Genomic DNA, 12549 nt, shown 5'->3' with positions numbered 1-12549 from the left:
TTAAAAAGAACAAAAGGATTTGTGCCAATAGCTTCGACTTGTCCTCAGCCAACTGGAGGGAAGAAGTGAGTAGAAGAGATTTGTTTCCAAGGGAGTGTGCTGAAGCCAAAAGAGGTGCTGCCAACACTGCTGGGCTGAGGGCCAGGGCCTTGGGGGGGGGGCTGCCCTGTGTCTTCCAGGCCCCATGTTTCCCACTGTGTGCTAGGCAAGGCTCTTTCTGTGCTTGGGACAGGGTACCAGAGGCCTCCTGGAGGGGTCTGGCTTCTTGAGGTTGGATCAACTTTTCCCTGGATGAACCTCCCCTCCGGGAGGGAGGGGACCAAGATCCTGCTGGGTGCTGGAATCTGAGACTTAATACTAGTGATGCTGGCTGTTAGTCAAGGTGGGGGTGAAGGACTAGGCAGAGGTTGGGGTGTGGTCTGGAGCGGACCTGTGAGGCTGAAGGCAGGAGGCATCTCCCTCTGTCCTTCTGCTCCCTTGCCTGCTGCAGGGCTGCCAAGTGTTTCCTAGTTCAGCCTTTCTTCTCTGACCAGGTGTTTTCTTTCCTAATTTTTTTTGTGTGACCCCTCTCAGCTGTTTTCCAACTCAGGTTCCACGGCTGTCCCTGGAGACAAAGGTAAAGTCCCATAGTGCCCTCCTTTTCCTCTGTCCCCTCCTAGGAGTCCATTCAGGCCCGGGCTGTGCTCCTGGTGGATGGCAGAGGGGGCAATGGATGACTGGCATGGCCTTGCGTACCGTCCTCAGGTCACAGGGGTACATGGGGACTTTGGCTGTGGGCATACTGCCTAGCCAGGAATCCTGAAAGCCACCCAAAACCAGCAAGAAAAGGAAGGGGGTGGAATTGGTGAGATCCTGCGCCAGGCAGCTGATGCAACTACTGGCAGTTGCTGACACCTTACCTGGCTCAGTGGACAGCGCTGACAGATGGAAGGCTGGCAGGAAGGGGCTTCCTCCTATCAGATGCTCCTAAATGCTGGCTGGTGACTGGGACTGACATTTCCTTCCTCTTCACCATGGTGTGAAGAGAAAAATGGGGCTGGTGGAAGGCCTGGCTCTGTGGCAGGGGGAGGAGAACACTCACACATGCCTGGAGAGAAAAGGTTAGCGACAACAGGTTCCTTAGAGCCAACCATTCATCTCCTTTTTTAATAGTTGGGAAACTGAGACCCAGAGCAAGAAGGTGGGGGTTTGGGGTGAGCTCTCTCAGAGGCAATGTCTGGACAGGTTCCCCGCCTTGAGCTCCTGTCAGCTCTGCTGCTTGCTATCCAACGAAGCAAGACCAGGGACCTCTCATGTACTCGGGGCCAAAGTCACATCACTCAGTTGGTTGGAGAGAGGGTGCATTTTCTCAAAGGAAAGAAGTATTCCACGGTCAACTGCACTGCCAAGGGCCCAAGAATCCTTTCCATCCACAGCTTTCTGAGGTAAGGCAAAATGTATATTTCTCAAGACGTTTCTGTTGCTTGCCTCAGTGTCCAGATGCACGGATTTTTAGGGGAGGGAATGGGGGCATTCTGGGCTTCCATTGAGTGTGCATGAGTACATGCTCAGGCAGATGGGGGAGGAGTCTGCTCTGGGTGAGCTGTTCTGACCTCCCATCCCTGCATACTGCTAACCACGCCATTCAGCAGAAGCTCTCCGTCCTGACAGATCTCTAAAGGGAAGGGGAGGAGAGCTGATGGAGGAGAGGATCTGCAATGGGGTCACAGAAGAAATCAAAATGGGGTTTCACAGGCCAGGAAGGGGGGCCTGGAAACATCCCAATGTTATTATTGTAGCTCCCAAGGCTACTCCCACCCCACCACTCTGCTGTGACTCTTGTCACCTTCACTTGAGAACAGCCCCCAGCGTGGGTTCCCCCTGCCACCCTTTCTCTCCAGCCCTAGGTTCCCTGGATTCCTGCAGGATCAAGTTTAAACTCTGGAAACTCCAGCCCATTTTCCATTGCTCCCTCATGCTTTCCCTAGCTGCTTGCTGCAAATAGGCCGTTCCCCAATTTGAGAGCACTCTTCTAGCCGGCTGCCTGCTTTGCTTTGCCTGCTTGCACCCCATCTCAGCATGTCTGTTTCCTCCTCTCTCTGCCCCTCCAGCCTCCCTGCAGTCCTTGGAGGCTGCCAGCTCACACCTACCTCTACGCCTGCCTGAACACCCCTTCTAGCTATTATCCTTTCCCTCTTGTCCTGGTCTATCCCTACTTCTCCTTCAAGGCAGGCCTCCAGCTCTGATCACTGTCCCCACCTACCTGCCCTGTTTCCTTCACAGGACCTAAAACAGAATATTGAAACTGTCATTAATCCATTCTTCTCCATGGGCCGCTGTTTGTGGTCAGGCCTATTCCTCATTCATGGTAAGTCTCCTAGGATTTAGTATTTGTAAAAGCTTCATAAAACATCTATTGAGTCAAAATGATCTCCTTCTTATGGGCCTAAGGAGAGTTGCTCAGCAGCAGAACCCCACTCCCACATCACCAGCATGCCTGGCACAGGGCCTGGCTCATAGACTTCCCATAAATATTTAATATATGGAGTTTCAGCAATTCTTGATTGAGAAGAGTAATCTATAGTGTTTTCTCTCTCTAAGTAGCCCAGTGCTTGCAAAAATCTTGCAAGCTGTCTTGGTTAGTCATCATTCTTGGTTTTCAAAGTTGAGAAGCAATTTGCCACAAGTGGAGATTGACAAGTACTCAGGAAAGGAGAGGAAGCACAGTGGGAAACAATGGCGGGAGGGGAGAGAGGAGAGAAGGCTGCCAGCCCATCACCTGAGTTTGCTTTCTGCAGAGAGAAGGCAAACAAGGCAGGACTCTGCTCTCAGGAAAATCTGTTGGATCTTTCAGGGTCCAGGGTAATATTTTTCCTCCTCTCCCAGTCAGAGTATATGAGCAGAAAGCAGGTGCTGGCCAAGGGTGGCAGGGACCACTTAGGTCATCCCAGGGAGAGCTCGTTATTCAAATATAAGGTTTGATAATATCTCCACAAATATGTATCACCAACACTGGGTGATTTGCCACTAAAATAAAATTTTCATTTTTAGTCCATTGTGTGTATTGAGTCCCCATCACTGTCTGTTTTCCTGATGTTTAAATTTTGGTGGGAACAGACAGACAGACAGACAGACAGACCCCCCCCCCCAACACACACAAAGAGAGGCAAACATAAGACAACATTCCATGGAGTACACTAGACGATGACAGCAGGCTGGGAAGGCCTCCTGGAGATGGTACTGGAGCTGAGGACAGACTCATAGGGCCTGGCTACAGAAGGTAGAAAGAGCCAGCCTCCAGCTGGAGGGACAGTATGTACAGCCTGATCATTTCTTTACCCAAGCAAGATTGCTGGGTCCAGTGTGAGTGGAAGAGGGAGGGGGAAGGTGGCAGGTGGGTCCCTGAGGCAGCAGGTGACATGCCATGTTTCTTTCCTTCAACCTGCAGTTCATGTGGGAAGGACTTGATGGTGCTGGCAAAGGGTCCAGCTCTAGATCTGGACTTGCCACTGACGTGCCACAGGACAGGCCTCAGGCAAGATGCTTTCTGTCTCTAGGAAGCAGTCCCTGTCTGCCTCTCTACTTCACTTCTGGGTGATGTCTGACTACCACAGCTCTAAAAAGTGCTTCCACTCCCATGCTTAACCTTGTGGGCCAGATAAAAACAAGGTAAATCATACTCTGCTGTGTCAAGATTAATTAGCCTGAAGGAACCCAGTGACCTTCCATATAGAGCTGCACTTTCCTGGGGGTCTGGGCCGGGCCCTCTCTTAAGATGAAGACTCTTGGTTGCTGGTTTTCTTCACTCCAACAGCTGGTCTGCAGCTGGCCATCTGCTGGCCTGGTTCCAGGCTGATAGGGATGGCTGGAGACAGCAAGCTCTGCTGAAGCCATGGGGTGGCAGCCCCCGCCAAATCACCTTCAGACTCCTTAGAAACAGGCTGTCCCTTGGCCCTTTCCCCACTGACTTAGGGAGAATGGAGTGTGGATTTTGGCAGGTAAATGCCATGTACCAAACTTGTGTGTGGCAACGAGGGGACCACCCAGCCCTGGAAAGCTGGCCTGCCACATTTCAGGGTGGGTTCTTTTCATGCATAGACTTGTTTTTCCTGGCACTATGAAGGCCACATGCTTTGTGGCTGTAAGTGTGAGGCATCTACATGGGCTCCATTTACACTGCAAAGAGACAGAGATATACTTTGTGTATGTGTGTAACAAAAGGTTACAAGGGAGCAGAACCATTTATAACCCATTAAACTGCCTGTCCTGATAGATACCTGGCCCCCCTACTCGGGGTAATGTGTACAAGATGCGTAGCGCTTCAGGCAGTACTAGCAGTGGGATCTGGCCAAGCACTTATGTTCTGAATAACTTCTCAGGCAGTGCTTGCTAATTAATACCAGGGATGGCCTTGCAGCCTGTGGAGAACAGAGAAGCCAGGAATCCCCAGGACAAGGGGAGGATTCGCTAACGCCCTTGACTCACCAGCTCTTTATAGAATCACCCCACACCCACCATACATGTCTGATCCAAACAAACATTCTAAGTGACTGGGAGTGTACTGCCTATGAACTCTGTCTAGTCTGTTGTAAAACTCAGCTTCTAGAAAATTCTTTCTTGAAGTTATCTAAATCTGCCCTCTATAAATCTTAGAGCCTTTGCCATGCTCAATTCTCTAACACAAGTGCCTTTTGCAGTTGGAAGAGAGTTCTCCTGAACTAGCTTGAAACCTTAAATGTATCTCCTAGGACTCTTCTTAGGTTACTAAGTGTGTACTGAGGGCCTGGAGACACTGAGCAGCTCCATCTTAGAGGTCATTCTCAGTGGTTAATTACCTGCTCTGGCAGCTACACAGGGACTAGAAAGCCCTGTCCTCAGGGCCTCAAATAAGCACCTATCACGAGCCCAGTCTATGCTCCGCAGCTCACACCCTACTTGATCTTCATTTCTGCCATCATTTCCCCTAATTGTTAATGAGACTTCATAAAACCTCTTGACAGTCAGAAGCAGCAGCCCTCATAGGCACATCATGGGTTAGATGTGTCCAGAGATACCTTACACCCTTAAACGACCAGGAAGGTGGGCATATCAGGGGATACTTTTTCACAGGACAGCTAGGGAAACTGAGGCTCAGAGGGAGAAATGGCACTATGGTGTCACAGGTAGATGGCAACACTACCTAGGATTTAGAACTCTGCGTTTTTGAGGGCAGATCAAATATCTTTCCCCTGCCTCAGACAGTCCAGTCAGGCAGAGGAGACAGGACATACTCAGAACACAACAAACAGAGACTTGCACTCTGTGTGCTCTTGGGCACAGGCTGGCATGGCCCTGAACCTTGGTCATGCCCCTCCTCCCTTCAAGAGCAAAGAGCTGAGTGTTTGTGGCCCCCTGCTGTGGTTTTCTGGCACAGACACCAGAATTGGGGTGTGCCCACCCAGCCTGGGCCTGAGGGACCTGAGGCAGTGAGTGCCTGCGGCAGTGAGTGCCTGCTCTCCTCACTGCCCGGAAGCCTGAGGGCACAAGTACTGGCTGCCTTCCCAGAAAACACAGCTCACTGCCTGCCTGTTCTGTCCTTGAGCTTGGGCCCAGTACAGTCCCGTGACAGGATCCGGGCTGTGGGTGGTAGGCAGCAGGCCTTCCTCCTCCTCTGGCTTCAGAGGCCTGGAAGAGCCTCCAAGCCAATGGCTCCATAGTAGACAGACATCTGGGGCTTATCCCCAAAACCGGGATTCCAGGGCTACATTCAATTCAGGAGGTCTGTCTCTGGAGAGCTCAAAGGAAAGACTATTTTCAGGGAAGACAACAGGGCAAGGGCCACCTCCCTTCCTTGATGAGTGGGTTACTCCAAAATGCCCTCTCTTTATTGCAGCAGGGTGAGGATTGGGGCTGGATACTCTTCCTACTCCCTGGAGCATCTGAACCCCCTCCCTGGCATTAACAGCTAGTGTGTGGTAGCGCTACACAGAGGCAAGTTTATCCCTATGCAGTGAGCTGAAAGCCTTTGTCTCCTGCAGGATGGTGGGGTCTGGCCTGTTGTTGGAAGCAGAGTCTAACCCTGAGGCATCTGGAACAGCAGGGTGATCTATCAGTCAGTCAAAAGCTTTATTCAGGCTACCCTCGGGGTACTTAGGTTCCAGTGAGCAAGAGGAGGCATGGAGAGCCAGTCCTGTTCTCAGCTGGTGTGGTGTCTGTGTATAGTCAGGTGTGGAAAATCATGGGTCATGGGAGTGGACAGGTAGGTGGCAGGTCTTTGTCCTGGTCAGTTTTGAGAGTGGTGTACTGATGAAAAGAACACATAGTTGCAGCTCTGCCTGAGAACTGACTCAGTGTTCTAATCTGTAAAGTGGGTCCTGAAAGTGTGGCACATTCAAAACTCACCAAGTTGTAGGCAATGGATGTGAACCGGTGTTTTCCTCTGTAAGACGCGGCAGGGTGAGCCAGTGTTGCCATTCATCATCCATCTGGTAGGCCTGGGAAGGCCCACCCTGGCTCTGGCAGTCCAGAGGAGGGCAGCTGGACCACATCGGGCATTCTTCCTGCCCCACTAGGGGGAGCACTCGGCACTTGAGGAGATGGGTGTGTCTGGCAAGTTTGTTGGGCTGAGGAGCACCGGGTCCCCTCTGCCCGGTTGTGCCCTCCCGGCCCAGCAGGACCTCCAGTCTCCCGGGCCCCGCGCTCCCTCCCCGGCGCTGGCAGGCTTTCAGAGGCCGGAGGAGGAGGAGGTCTGGCTGCCAGGAAGGGTGGGGCTGCCAGACACCGCCGAGCCGCTGTGTGACCCGGCTGGTCCCGGAAACGCTCCAAACCTTGGACCTCAGCGCACATCCGGCGTCGGAGGGGTGTCCGCGGGGCTGCCGGGGGCCTGAGGGCGCCTGGGATGCCTCCGAGGTCAGGCTATGGAGATTGCCAAAATGGCAAAGGAAGAGCTTGTTTTATCTTATTCTGGGGAGAGGCATTGTGATGGGCTCAAGTAGTAACGAAAGCAAGGGGCCTGCCGTCAGGAATGCTTTTGCACTTCAGAAGTTGCCACAGGCCTGCTGTATACTCGCTTTATTAACACAAAACGGTGCACACATTTGAAAGCTTTCGTCCTGTGCGCTAAGTTGGTTACCTATATGAATCCTTCAACAACCCTGTGCTGTCTCATGATCTTTTTATATAGGAGAATGCGGAGGAGGCGAGAGTCACATGGTCAGTTAAGGTCAGTCCCATCTGTTGATGTCTGGATTCAAACCCAGGCAGGTCTGGTTGGCTCTGGACTCCAGTTCTCGGCTTTCCTGGAAGTCCGGACCTTAGTTTAACCAATCTCTGAAGACTACCTCGACCTAGCAGGGACTTACTACAAATGTACTGAGTGGAAACCAGCTGCACTTGGGCGTGTCTTTCTAGCACTATGGTAAGATGAAATGACATACAACATGTGACAGCTCAGTGGTGGGCACGTGAGGGAGCCACATGAACCTGGAACCAGGTCCAGCCTTCTCCTTTTGGCATGATGGTCCTTTCTTCCCAGATCAGGTCAGGGCAAGGCTACTAGGAGTCCCAGGAAGACCCCCTCACCCCAGCAACTGAGGAGGTGCTCTGTTGCCAGGGTGGAGGAGGCAGAGCTGGGAGGCCCCTCTGGGTCCCAGATGCTCTAGGTCTTGGGGGATGTTGGAGGAGACACCTGTTTCCTTTGCTATGAGGTCGCTGCAGGAGGTCTGCTCTTGATGGAGGTGACATGGAAGCTTTGCCTCCTCAGAGCCCTGAGAGGCTGAGTCACAAGGTCTGGCCCATGTATGTGAGAAGCATTGACCCTTATCTCATAGCCATGAAAGATTCCAGGGTTGGCTTAGGTGTGAGAGGGGAATGGGCATAGGTAGGGCTGATACTGGGTACTCTGCCTACCACGTGCCACCTCACCTACAAGCATAGCTTAGTTCTTTCCTGTGCCCCTGTCCTGCTCTGCCTCTTTGATCCTCTAGCTAGTACTGCTCCTTTTTCTGATCACTTTGACCCTTTCTAGGTTCAACAGATCACACTGAGTTAGAGCCAGTCAGAATCTCTGTAGAAAACATACTCATTCTAGAAGCCTTGGCAGTGGGGAAAGTAGTTATGCGGGCATGGGAGGTGATGAGGGCACACGACAGGACAGCAGCCTGGAGAGTTTGCAGGAACGGGAGCCCTGGATCAGAAGGGAATGGAGCAAGGGTAGGTAGGGCTTGGCTCTGAGGCCAGATAGGCCACAGACCTGCTAATGACTAACCAGTGAGGTCCAGCATCTCTCATGGGGAGCCAGGAGGATTAAAAAATATGCCTGCCTCTGGATTCTCCAGACTGGATATTCAATCAGTGATAATATTCAAATGTTATCTCTGTCCTGAATGAGGTGGAGAAGTTGCAGAGAGCTTTTGGAGGATGAGCTGCTTCCTGTACAGAAGATAGGGCACTATCTAGTACGTGGACACTTGGTGTTTTGTTAGGCCATTATACTGGGGCAAAAGATCTTTGGAGGCATTAAGACAGATGGATTGACAGCACATTTTAAGGGGCTCTAGACTCAATCAGGAGACTTAAGAGTAAGTCTCAGCTAAGATGCACCATGTTACTTTGGACCTCAGGCCCTGCATCACTGTTCAAATAGTAACTCTGGGTTCTATAGAGATGTCTAACAAAATGTGTTAAGGGCTTGGTAGGTAGATTCCTCAGATAAAAACTTGTGCCTGTAAACATGCACTCCATGGGAGATTTGTTCAGCCTTGCTCTGTGGTTATTACCAAGACACCCTCTTGGGGTGCAGGGGGACCTGTAATCCTCATAACCACAGAACCAACAAACAGGGTTCAAGAGCCAGCTTGTCTGCCCTCCCCCCCGAAAGGAGTTTATTCTTCAAAGTACTCAAACCCCTCCTTCTTTGTCTCCCTTTCTTTTAGTTCCCCTGCCTCTCTTCTTTCCAAAGATATTTTGGAGCACTTTGTCAGGCACCTTGGAGGTCCTGGTGGGGAAGGATCTGTGCTCACTCTCCCGGGGTTGCTGGTCCAGCACTTCAAAGCCTCTGTGAAGTCTGTTGAATAGTGTCTAGTAACAGGAGGCTCACTACTTTATAGGACAGCAAATATTCCTTATTTCATTGGAATTGTGACTTCTTGTCTCACTTGTTCTGACCTCCTGGATCCCTATTGAACAAGTTCAGCCCCTTTTCCTGTGTCACAGCCCTTGTACTGTGGAGAAATAAATGTGGCAGGCCCAGCAAATATCCTCACTCTCCAGTTCCCACTTGGGACAGGGAAGCCGGTTTTCTGTGATACTAAGTTTCTCATGGCGACATCAGAGGCAGCATGGGGTATCATCTGGGTGCCTGGACTCTTGTCTCCAGTACTCTTGGGGTAAAGGGAAGCTGAATGGTGGGCTCATGAAGGGACACAGGTGGAGTTTTACAGGTGAGGGAGGTGGGCTGAAGTGAAGCACAGGGCTCTGTCCATCTGGAGTGTGGCATGTCTGTGAAGTATGTTCTGGACAGCTGCCTGGGACAAGCCTGAGCTGCAGGGTTTCTGGTCTGATACACAGCTTCCTCTGTTCCCAAAGGGATTCTCGTTACAGCTCTCACAGCCTGACCCCAGTGTCCCTGGGAATGCCGACTGACAGCTGCATGGAGCGCAGCCGTAGCAGCCCTGCCGGGTGCCAGCTGGACGTGCTTGGCGGCCAGGGTCTGGGAGCCACCCAGGGATGTCAGAGCAGAGCTGCAGGCCGCCCTTCCGCCAGCAGGAAGCCCAGCCACAAACACTTGGACAGGAAGCCAGTGTGCTGGCCAGCTGAGCCAGCTCTGGTTTCTCCTATGTCTGAGGGTTTGGCCCTGAGTAGAGGAAGGCGAGCCAGGTGTTGTGGACTGCATGCTGATGGGGCCATGGACTCCCCCTTGGGCTAGGGATGTGGGTTCAAGGGTGTAAGCGGAAAAGCATCATCCAGGCTAGGGCAGAAGGAGGCGCTTCCTGGAGGAAGGGTGAGGGAGCAGGGAACATGGTGTTTTCCAGGACTGGGCCAGCTGGCCGAGACTGCTGAGACCCCTTTGTGCTGGCTCCAGACAAGATGTTGTACATGGTTCTGTGCTCCAGTGCAGACGCCAGATGGATCTACCTTTCCTGCTCCCTCCACCTGGATGAACACACACACACTGCAGTCTGAGAGGTTGGGATGTCTCAAGCTGGGATGTCCAGCTTTCAGAGTGACTCCTCAAGGGATGCCTCGTTTGAAACTTACCAATCAGTGTTGTGAGAAAATTACTTAAAAGACAGCGTGCTCAGCCAGGAACAAAGATAATTTTGCATGCAGGGCTGCCTTTTTTACTCCTGATTCTTTGTGTATTTTTAAGGCAGTCTATACTCACATCCAGCAGCCTTGTAGGCCCTAGGATCACAGACCACTTGGACTTTTCACAAGTCCTCTCACATTTGCCTCAGCCTGATCATCCAGTAAGAGATGGTTGCATCAGATGCCGGTAAGCAGATTGCCTCAGTGTCACACAACTCAGCAGTTTGAGAACCTGGGCAACCATGGTGGCTTCTGCTGCTTATGAAGAGAACTAAGTGGGGGCTGGAGAGCTGGCTTAACGATTAAGAGCACTGGCTGCTCTCGCGGAGAACCCAGGTTCTGTTCCCAGCGCCCACATGGCAGCTAACAACCATCTGTAACTCCAGCTCCAGGGGATCTGATACCCTCTTCTGACATGGGTGCACTTACCTACGTGCAGGCAAAACACTCATAAAGTAAAATAAAAATAATAAATTTTTTTTAAGTTTAAAAAAATAAAGAGAACTAAGTTATTGTTCTCTAAAGTGTTCCAGAATCTACCTGAGCAGGCTCACCTGCAGGATGCGCTCTGAGCTGTCACCTGCTGCTCATATCCCAAGTGGGATTCTGCTTATGGGTTCAGTCATTTATGGACATTCTCATAACTTTTCCCTTGTGCCTTATGAATAATCCAGATTTTATTATTCTCTATGGCCTCTGTAGTTTTGACTCTAGACCATGGTTTGGAAACTTTTCTATAAAGGGATACATGGTAAACATGCTAGACGTTGTAGGACATATGCTATTGGTAGCATATGGGGGTGTAAAAATGCCCATAGATAATACCTTTAATAAATGGAAACTTGTGTTCCAAAAAACCTTTATTCACCAAAACAGGTAATGGGCCAAAATTGGCCCCTAGGCCACAGCTTGTTGACCTTGGAACTCCTTCAAGGCAAACTGTTCCTTGTTCTGGTCTCTTTTTAAGATAGGGCCTCATGTAGACCGGGCTGGCTGGTATGGAACTCACTGTGTAATTAAGGATGACCTTGAATTCCTGATCCTCCACCAGGCCTGACTGTTGTTTGTTCAAATGCAACCATAACATTCTCTCCATCCGTACCTGTGTTAGTTCAGTGAGCTTTATATTTCCTGCTTAATAGGGTGAGAGTTAATCCAGTGACTGAATATGTGAATGAATCATTTTGCAATGAGACTATCTTAGTTATCACTCCGTGTGTTTCAGTTATGATCCCCATGTGGGGACAGTAGATATTGATATCTCCTTGAAGGAATATGTTGGCTGAGCCAGTTCTGCTGTAGTTGCTTAGGCATTTGACTGATCTCAGTATTGGTTCTGTTTTGTTTTGTTTTTTTTTTCCCCCTGTGGAGTGACAGCAGCAGGCTCATTGAATACGGTTGGGTACAGAGTGTGTGAAAAATTGGGACCGTAGTGAGTGCTGGAGAAACGGCAGGAATAAACAGGGCCACTATTGAACGCTGCTTGGTCCCAAGGGTCAGGTTCCAATTGGACGTCAGTGTTCTCTCCCAGTGACACAGGCTGAGGATACCGTGAGAAAACAATTGAAAGATACTCCTCAGCCTGGGAAATGCAGGCTCATGCAAGCTTGCAAAATGTCCCATGTGACAAACTCATTGTGTCCAAAACTGATCTCCTCATCTCCCCACCCCCACACTTCTTCCTCCATCTCTCCAGATCCTGAACCAGAAGCCCTTCTGCCCCAATCTCCTTTTCTCCATGGGGCTGTCAACTGTGCTACCACACTGACCCCCATGCCACCCTTTGTCTTTGCCACCAGATTTAGGTTTCAAGATAAAAGTCTGGTCCTGCCCACTTGGTTTCTCCACTCATCAGTGGCTCCCTCTTCATGGCAGACCAGTGTCCAGTCAGATAGAACCTTTTCGTCTGGTCCTCCAACCTCAGCCCTCAGCTCTCTTGCATGCCACACACTGTAGCTCATGGATGGGTTGTGTACATACTTATCCTTGGCACTGTAATGTTATCATCTGCTTTCTACCCCTCAGGATCCCCATCCTCTTTAAGACATCACACATTAGTCATTAAGTAGTATCTTGTGACCCTGAGTTTTTAGCCACAGCCTCTAAATGATTATCACTTAGTTCCAGTTTGAGCTTAGCTTACCAACAGTATACTAAAAAAATTTTTTTGCCAAGTGTGGAGGCATACACCTGTATTGGCAGTCCTCATGAGGCTGAGATAAGAGGATTTTAAAATTTGAGGCTAGACTAGGCTATCTATATAGCTAGACCTTGTGTCAAAAA

General features: G+C 50.6%; 1 long non-coding RNA gene across 1 annotated transcript; it reads left to right on the top strand.

Moving 5' to 3' along the window:
- Positions 1 to 1032: 1032 nt before the first annotated feature.
- LOC115071377 lies at positions 1033 to 3024 on the top strand. The gene is made up of 3 exons (XR_003850461.1): positions 1033 to 1100; positions 1225 to 1424; positions 2263 to 3024. It is a non-coding gene; the product is annotated as an uncharacterized LOC115071377 (long non-coding RNA).
- Positions 3025 to 12549: the final 9525 nt, after the last annotated feature.

The sequence above is a fragment of the Nannospalax galili genome, unplaced genomic scaffold, assembly GCF_000622305.1.
Source record: "Nannospalax galili isolate Female #2095 unplaced genomic scaffold, S.galili_v1.0 scaffold599, whole genome shotgun sequence".
Lineage (NCBI taxonomy): Eukaryota > Metazoa > Chordata > Mammalia > Rodentia > Spalacidae > Nannospalax > Nannospalax galili.
The sequence above is the reverse complement of the archived record's forward strand: the minus strand, read 5'-3'. Positions and strand labels throughout refer to the sequence as shown.